Here is a 9254-nt window from a genome sequence, read left to right on the forward strand (position 1 = left end):
GGGTTTGACGTCCACGCCCCGCCCTACGAAAAAAGGCGTCGGCTGATATGGGACCAGGTCTAGGGAAGGGACCCTCCTTAGGACTGAACCATACATTGCAGCCACTTCTGCACAGTGGGATAGGACCTCTACTTTCGCCTGCATTGTTTTATAAAACAGAAGGGGGAACTGTGGTGAGCCGTTCTAATTAGACTGTGGCCGCCATTAGAAGATGGCGCCGGCTTCCACTGTGGCCTGTGACAAACAACTCCTAATATGGAGAATTGGCACGTAATCCCTTACCACCCTATGAGAAAGGTCCACGTGGCAGCTTAAGATTGGTATGCTGGAGGCTTTATTAGGCTGTGCTTGGGCGCTCGGCAACGGGTCACTAGAAGATGATACATGAATCAAGGCCTGAATAAACTGCTGAAAGAAGAATCCTGTGTCGTGTTTTCCCTTGCCGGCGAGGGGTCGCGGCAGTTGAGCCTCCTAATCTCCCATGCTTTACCCACTGCATGCTTTCTGACCCCCTTCAGAACATTATGCTGATCAATTCTGCTTTTATCGCCTGACTGTCCCACTAGGACATAAGCTCGAGTAGGCAGAAATTGTTGTCACTACGTTTCCTGGCTGTGTCCTCCAGGCTTGAAATATTGAGGGCATCATATTCACCCGTGAGCGGTCATTTAATCAGGGACAAGCACGTGGGGCGGGCCTCGGAGTTCCACAGGTTAGACATAGAGATCACTTTGTAAGATGTGGCTGATGTGGATAAACAGGTGACACTCCCACCACCAGAGCAGGAGAGTCCCATGTGCTCCACATCCCCGCCAACGGGTGATGAAGGCGTGTGTGTGTGTGTGTGTGTGTGTGTGTGTTAGGGCCATACCATGATTTTAATTTGCATTTCCCAGAGGGGTAATGTTATTTTCTATTCTTATAAACCATTTGGAAATGTCTCTGTGTTGTGGGGTACCAGCGTAAAGTCCATATTCATTAAAATAAAATTTAGTTGTTTTTTATTTTTATTTTTCTTGTTTTATAGCAGTTGTGCATTTGGATATGAATTCTTTTTTTAGGTACACACATTGCAAATATCTTCAAGTCTTTGCTTGCCTTTCACTCTCTTAGTGTTGTTTTTCTAAATATTTTTTTTATTATTTATTAGGAATTGAACCAAGTGTGCTTCACTACAGAGCTAAATCCCCAGCCACTTTTATTTATTTATTTATTTATTTATTTATTTATTTATGTTTGAGACTTTTGCTAAGTTGCTTAGGGCCTTCCTAATGTTGCTGAGGCTGGCCTCATACTTGCAATCCTCTTGCCTCAGCCTCCTGAGTCACTTGGATTACAGATGTGTGCCACCACACCTGACTTAACACTTTTAATATTGAGAGAAGTTCTTGGAATATAGTGAAATTCAATTTAACATTTTATAAAAATGAGGGGCTGGGTTTGTGGCTCAGCTGTACAGTGCTTGCCTCCCACCTATGAGGCACTGGGTTCGATCCTCAGCACCACATAAAAATAAACAAAATTAAGGTATTGTGTCCATCTACAACTAAAAATTAATTTTTTTAAATATGGCTAATGATTTTTTGTATACTGGTTGAGAAATATGAGCCCCACAAGGTGGTAAATTATTCCTTTTTGCTTCTAGGAGCTTCACTGTTTTACAGTCACACTGAAGTCTATTATATATACCAAATTGATATTTGGATGTGATATGAAATGTGGATCCAGGTTAATCCTCTTTTTGTTTAGATTTCTAATGCCTTTGGCACCATTTATTGATAACACCATTTCTCCCCTGAATCCCTGTGGCCCTTAATCACCCCCCAATTCTCTGTGTTCGCAGGTCTTTATTTAGGTTCCCTGTTCTGTCCCAGTGGCCTGTTTATCTCTGCTTCCACCAAAACCAGTGTCTTAGTTACTCTAACTTCATCCAAGTCTGAAAGTCAGGCATCTTCAGGATTCCAGCTTTCTATTACTTCAAGAATGTCTTGACTTTTCACCTGTTTTGCATTTTTTCTTATAACTTTGAATCAGCTTGTGAACCCCCCTCCACACACACACCTGCCAGAATTTTTGATTGGAATTTTATTGAACTTATGGAAAACTTTGGGGTGAATCAATCACAAATGTGATATTCTTTTAATTGTTTTTGTGAAAATATACATGAAATAATAATTATGGTTTTAACCATTTTAAGGTGTAATTGTCAGTGTCATTAAAGACAGAGGTTTCAGTTTGGAGTGTCACGGTGGGGACCCTGGCATGGACGTTCCTGCTGGTGGGCAGCTCCATTTCCCTGTGGTCCTGCGTATCTGGCACATCCTCAGCACGATGCTGGCCTCCAGAATGAGCTGGTGCTCCTCTCTCCACACTTTATGGGGAGATCGAGGTTCATGTTAGCCCCACATGGTCAGTCGAGGTGACCAGTGAGGCCATCTGGGCAGGACTGTCCTGGTGGAGGTCTGGGGTTAGGGGCTCATCTTCTTGCCAGTGTGAGGTCTGCTCAGAGGCTCTGCCTGCTCATGGCTCAGCCTGTGTAGGTTGCAGGTTCCAGGAATCTGTCCTCTCACCCAGGTGGGGCCACTCATTAGCGAGGACTGTCCCAGGGGCTCAATTAATCATCTTCATTTCTCTAAAGTCATGGGGATATCCTCATTTTCATTTACGACTTTCATGATGTGAGATTCTCTACTTGGTCAGTCTAGCTACACGTTGGTCAATTCTGTTTGATTTGTTTTAAGAAGCAGTTTCTTGTTTGCTTGATTTTCTGTTACTTTTCTGTTCCGGTGTCATGGTGTCTGGGGTGACCGTGGTTCCCCTCTGTTAGGTTTGTACTTTGGTCTTTGCCTGACGTCAGGTCGCTGGTTGGAGAAGTCCATGTGGAGGGCAAGATTCCCCTGGCTGAGAACCCCTGGAGTGGATGTTAGTAAATAGCAGTGACACTGGTCATGTTGGTAATGATGGTGATGGTCAGGCTGGTTACAATGGTGGTGACCATGGTGACTCTGCCAACCATGGTGATGCTGTGGTTTAACAGTGAGACGGTCTCGGTGATGGTGGTAATAATGCTGACAATGGTGACTGTCAGCCTTCCGTTACTGCAACAAAACACCTGAGAGAGGCAACTTGTAAAGATGAAGGTTGATGTTGGGCCACAGTGTTGGGAAGTCAGTCCTGGTTAGTTGGTCCCCTGTCCTGGGGCCTGTGGCGAGGCAGCATGTCACAGAAGAAGTGTGTGGAAGAGCATGCTGGTCACCCACGGCAACCAGCCAGTCCTCATCACCTGGAATTGGCATGTCCAGTCTCAGTTCAGTCCCCAAGGACCCTCCTATACACCCAGGTATCCAGCACACCAAAATTCTTCTTCACTGAACAAACCTTCATTTTAAAATAAAAGTTAATTTAAACCTAAGTGAAATGCAAACCTTGAGATCACAATTATTTGAAAGGTCTTCTAATTTAAAGGTTACACATTTGAAGACATTTAGTACTGGCTTCATTTAATATTAAATTTATACTACCTTAAAGGGAGGGTCTCTAGACTTGAGTGAAAAATATGGGAGACACTAGCCATATGCAGGTCTTTAAATTTAAAATGGCTTAAAATTAAATAAGCAAAAAATTCAGGTCCTCAGTCACACCATCCGTCAAGTGCTTGGCCACCCCGCGTGGCCGCTGGCCACCACATGGGACATGCAGACACAGACCTTCTGCACCATTGCAAAGGTTCTACTGGACAGTTGCTCTAGGCCAGTTACACGAGATGTTTTGAAGAGTAAAAAACAATGTCTTTATCAATAAAAAGTAAAGAGACAACCACAAATGATCCCTCCCCACCACCCCTTGAGAAAGCACCCTGCATGGGACAAGGAAAAGCCCAGGTGGGGACAGAACCTCATCCTCAACAGGGCAGAGAGGGGACAGCTGGGAAAGAGACTGAGAGTGTCCAGGACACAGGAGGAGGAGCAGGGCAGGGCAGGCCCAGGAGCCTGGGAGGGCAGGGGGAAAGGCAGGGCTGCTGACCTCCACAAGGCAGGGCTCAGAGGACACCAGGTGTCAGAGCTTCCCGCTGAGCAGGGGGGTACCCACCTGAGGCCACATCCCTCCTGGAGCAGGCCCCTCCTGATCTCAGGGGCTGGAGGCTGGAGGGAAGCAGGGAGCCCACGTGGCCAGGGGTCCCGGACCCTCCCCTAGGAGACCATCATCAGCACCTCTGACCCTCACCTGCACTGGGATAAGGATGGGCACCGTCCAGGGCGGATCCTGCTCATCCTTCTCCTGATGTCAAGACAACCTGGTATTAAAAGTCAGGTCTGGGCATGGTGAGGACTAGAGTAGAGGGGACGCCCGCAGTTCATCTCCTCCAGCCCCTAGGTCCCCTGAGACGGGGCTTGGTGAGACCTTGGGCTCCTTCAGGCCTCAGTGTACCCAGGACTCAAGGACCTTGGACCTGACTCCTTCATTCTTCCCCAGGAGGAATCGGGCTACCTGACCTGAGACCTGGAGGACAGTCCCCGTCCAGCAAGGAGGTGAGTGGAGAGCGACGGGGAGGAGCTCAGAGTCCCAACCAGGGACAGCTGCACTGGGAAGGCCTCAGGGTCTCCCTGGCAGGGACAGTCAGGGAGGGAGCTTGAAGACAGAGGCTCCTACAAGTCTGAAGACCCCAACTGGGACCTGAGAGATGACATCATGGGCAGCATGGCCACTGGCCACTCTGCTTGTCAGTCAGAGCTGACCAATGGGAGCAGGCTGGGCGGGTCCTGGGCTGAGCTCTGACTCTAACCCTTCACCTCCTCCATCTGCCTCAGAGTTTCCCTTCCCACTTCATCTCCATCATCCCATGCCCTGGAGTCACAGAGTGGCTGGAAGGGTCCCCAGGTCAGCACTGCTGAGGACGGGAAAGGAAGCAGCCCACAAATGCCCAAAGACAGACAGTCGCTTCCCTGGGCGCTGCACTTGCTGAGCTTCTGAGCCATGTTAGAGACCTCAGGTGCTGAATTCTAAGTGGAAACCTTCCCCGCAAAGCGGCAGCTGATAGGATCCCGTAGGAACACGTATGGATCAGTGGACATGAGGGGCAGGCGCAGTGTGGGCATGGGGTGTCCCCAGTTTATGTGTCTCACATGCAACCAACTGTGGGAGGCTCAGATCTGCAGGGCTATCTCTGTGTCAGTTACTCTCTTTAGACTTTGCTGTTTATTCTTAAGTGGTCTCTCCCCCTCACCAAGGGCCTGATCTCTTCACAACCAGAAAAAAAGAGACAATAAATTTGGAGCAGTTAAGGAGCCCTGAGCTCAGGGTCCATGATACGACATCGGGGCTCTTCTGAGCTGTCTCTTGAATGTCCCCAAAGTCTAACTCAGTGTGCTGATCACATGGCACCACAAAGGGACAAAGACTCAGGGGAAGGAGATGGGAAGGAGGGAGGGGGCAGACACTCCTCAGCGGCCAATCCCAGGCATGTGCCGGCCGCCTGGCCAGCTCAGGGGTCCCTGCCCTCGGGGGCTGCCTGACAGACACCCCTTCACAGGGTACTGCAAGACAGCAGCTAGGACAGGGCCTGGCCAGGGAGGCCCCGGGGAGGCGGCCCCAGACTCCCTGTGGGGGCCAGGTCTGAGTTCGCGGGTGGCTGGCCACGCTCCTCTGAAGTCTCTAGAAAGACTCCGCCTGCTTCTTCCAGCTCCGGGGTTGCTGCGGTCCATCCTGCCCTCCATGTCCACGTGGCTGCTTCCCTGTGTCTCTGTCCAGAGGGCCCTGGAGCCTGGACATGGGACTCTGTGGTCATTGCCAAAGTTTCTCCTGGGATAAGGACACTAGGCACTGGGTCTAGGGTCACTCGAATCCAGCATGACCTCATATTAACCTGATGACAGGGCGGGGACCCTCCTTCCCAAGTCACGTTCACAGCCTGGCTCTGGACTTGAACTCCCGTCTCTGGGGGCGGCTGCAACCCACAGCTCTGGGTGTCAGTGAGCAGGATGACGAGACACCCTGATGCTCCCCAAGCCCTCTCCACTCCCTCCCTCCCTCCTGATGGTCCCCGTGGACTTGGGAGGACCCCTGGAGCCCTGGACTCTGCTGTCATGGCCTCCGTGGTGGCCCTGCCCCCCACAGCACTGGACACAGGGTCACAGCCACTGTCTCCATACACCCCTGACTGAAGCCACCCACACACCCCGAGGAAGAGCACGGGAGTGAGTGAGCCGGGATGGACTCGTCCAGGGGACCCTCTGGCCACACAAAGGGACAGACATGCTGCTCACGGTGGCATGAGTCTCAGAACACAGCGCAAACTGCTCCCTGCGCTGCCCGTGGGCACAGCCCGGGAGGTGGGCAGGAAAGACGCGCAGGGAGCAGAGGGTCCCAAAGGGCAGGAGTGAGGTCCTGACCCCCGGGCTCCACCCATTGTCCCAGGAGGTCACTCCCAGGCCACTCTCCCTCCTGGGCCAGCTACCCCCAGATCTACAGCTCGACCTTGTGCCCTGTTAATTAGCAGATCAGGCCAGGAGATGCCGATTCTGAGGGACCTATGATTTAGGGGACTTCCCAGCATTATCTATTGATCAGGTAATGGACCACGTCAGCCTGAGGACCCTGAGGTTGACCAGGCCACCCCCAAGCGTCCTGTAATCACCAGGCTGACTCAATCAAAGGTGGACATTTCAGGGGAAAGGACAACCTGTGATTTAATAAACAAACCAACAAACAATGGTGGGGAGGACTAAGAGCAGCTCAGAGGGTGGGTAGGCGTCTCCAGGTTCACCTCGGCAGCTGCCCTGTCCCTGAGAAGCACCAAGGAATGTGCTTCTGCGCCTGTCAGTGACCACAACAGCCTGCCTACAGCACAGGACCACAACACCCGGAAGAGGAGGCCCCCAGGTCCCCAAGGTCCCCACCTGTTCCCAGAAAGACTCTGAAGCTCCGCCCCGTCACTCGCTGACTGTCCCCTCCTTACTCCTGTCCTACCTCTGGACCCCCCAGGCCCTGAGCTGGGAACTGACTCCTGACCCAGCTCCCCTGCTCCCATCCCCGCCCCTGAGTGAAGCCCTTTCTTCTCCTGTCCCCTGTCGGGGCCCTGGAGCCGCAGCAGAATCCACGTCCCCTTGGTTACAGGAGCAGCTTCTCAACAGCCGCCCCTCAGGACGCAGCCTGCCCCCTCTGGAGTCTCCCAGGTCCCTGGTGACCACTCAGAGCAGCTCCCAACCTCCCGCCCAGGCCTGTGTCCCCAGGACCTAGGAGGTTCCATGTCCTGCCCATGTGCACACTGCAGGCTCAAGGTGGGGAGGGGGACGGGATCCATGAAAGCCACCTGTCACCCCTCAGGACCCTGTCACGCTGTGCTGTACAGCGTGTGGCTGCGTCCTACAGAATAACCATGTCGTGAAATGGCAGTGAGTGACAATACTGCAGGACGGAAAACAATCCAGGATCATCAAAGCAATGAGGGGTGGGGCGGGGGCTCCTGGGGGAGACTTGCCTGGCCAGTGTGACCCGGGTTCCACCCAGCTCCACACAAAACCAAAACCAACAAAGGCATTGGATCCATAGGCAGCTAAAACATGTCTTTAAAAAGCAACAAGAACAATTACTACTCATTATTGATGTTTCTCCCTGCAGACGCCTGTCCTAGCTGGGGATCCCCTGGGGGGGTGACACTGGGGCTGCTTCTGCAGGGGACAGCAGGTGGGATCTGGATCTGACTGGGGGTGAACTGCCTCCTAACAGAGCACATTCCTCCTCTGAGCAGAATCCAGGCGTCCCAGGCAGCCAGGGGGTGGTGACACACACCCACTCTGCACCTGCTCTCCCTCACCGCTGTGGGCCACCTGGCAGCAGGATGTGTCCTCTGGGCACTCTGTCCCTGTGGTCACTCCCTCCTTGCCCTCCTTCTCACAGTGGACCCTGGAGTCTCCCAGCTCCCCAGGCACCTCTGCACCTGCCTGCTTTCACCCATGACCCACAGTAGTCAGTCCCTCCTCCAGTCTAACCCCTCTCCCTACAGGGGGTGGGCTCTGACTCCCTGGGTCCTCCCCCCACCAGGAGCAGCTGTCTTGGGTTCTGCCCTGGCCTCACCTGGCCAAGGTCCTCCTCCGCAGGCAGAACCATGGGGCAGGGGTGATGAGCACCTCTGTCCCCCTGAGGGGATGGCAGGTCCTCACAGGAGCTGACCACTGCTCTCCTGAATCATCCTCAGCCTGGGTGGACAGACTGGAAACAGCTGTGTGGGCTGTGGGGACGGCAGCTCATGCGAGTGTCCAGGTCTCTGTACCCGCCATAACTGTGACTGACAGGCGCCGTCACCCACACTCCCCTGACCCCCCCCACCCCACGTGAACAGGAGAAAAGGTGACGCAGCCCAGTGACCCCCGCACTCCCCCGAGCTCGGAGGCAGCTGCGCCCCCGCACTCCTGTGAGAGGGACTCCCCGTCCACCCCTCTCACAGCTCCCAGTGTCCACTAGAAATGGCTCAGATCTCACCCGACACCTTTCATCCTTTAAAAACTAACTTCTGTTTTCAGCCAAAGTACAAGCACACAGTAAAATGTGAACATCTTCCACGTGCAACTCCAGGTTCTGGGAAGTACAGACCCAAGGGGCCAGAATCCCAACCAAACAACTGTTCCCAGCAGCCAGAGTCCCTGAGAGCCGGGAATTCTGTGAATATTCTGTATATGTTCTAGGTTCAGTGAGATGATACACAGCCACGTGTGAGTGTGTGTGTGTGTGTATGTGGGTGTGTGTGTGTGTGTGTGTATGTGGGGAGCAGACCATGGCTGCTTCCTCCCCTCTCAGCTCCACCCCTGGAGCTCCACGCTCACAGGAATAGGAGACCAGGAGGACAGCCTTCGAGGGGGGACCCAGTGTCCAAGGACCAAAGGATGCGTCATGGGGCCGACTGAAAAGGGCTCAGAAAGGCCAGGGGAGGCGTGGGCAGCAGTGAGGACCCAGAGGGCGTGGAGGGAGGCCGCAGGAGGCTGGGATGGGCCACTCAGGACCAGGGAGCCACGGTGAGCTGCGAGCAGAGCAGAGAGAGCTCCCTGTGTCAATGGCCCCCTGACTGCATGCAGGTGACAGGCGAAGGAGAGCCGGGAGGCCAAGGCCAGAAGGAGGGAAGGAGGCCGGGCCAGAGCTGCGCAGGCCTGACCCTAAGGCACGGTCACTTCCTGGAAAGCTGTGGAATGGCCACGTGGGGGCCAAGGGCACAGGCAGGTGCCCACTGCTGCCTCCAGAGGAGGAGCCCGCAGAGAGACTTT

The 9254-nt window shown here is 53.5% G+C and overlaps 1 long non-coding RNA gene across 1 annotated transcript; it reads left to right on the top strand.

The window, feature by feature from the left end:
* Window positions 1–3218: 3218 nt before the first annotated feature.
* On the top strand, window positions 3219–5312 carry LOC125612559. Its single transcript, XR_007342970.1, has 2 exons — window positions 3219–4529; window positions 4809–5312. It is a non-coding gene; the product is annotated as an uncharacterized LOC125612559 (long non-coding RNA).
* The last annotated feature ends 3942 nt before the right edge of the window (window positions 5313–9254 follow it).

This window comes from Marmota marmota, unplaced genomic scaffold (genome assembly GCF_001458135.2).
Source record: "Marmota marmota marmota unplaced genomic scaffold, marMar, whole genome shotgun sequence".
NCBI classification, from domain to species: Eukaryota; Metazoa; Chordata; class Mammalia; order Rodentia; family Sciuridae; genus Marmota; species Marmota marmota.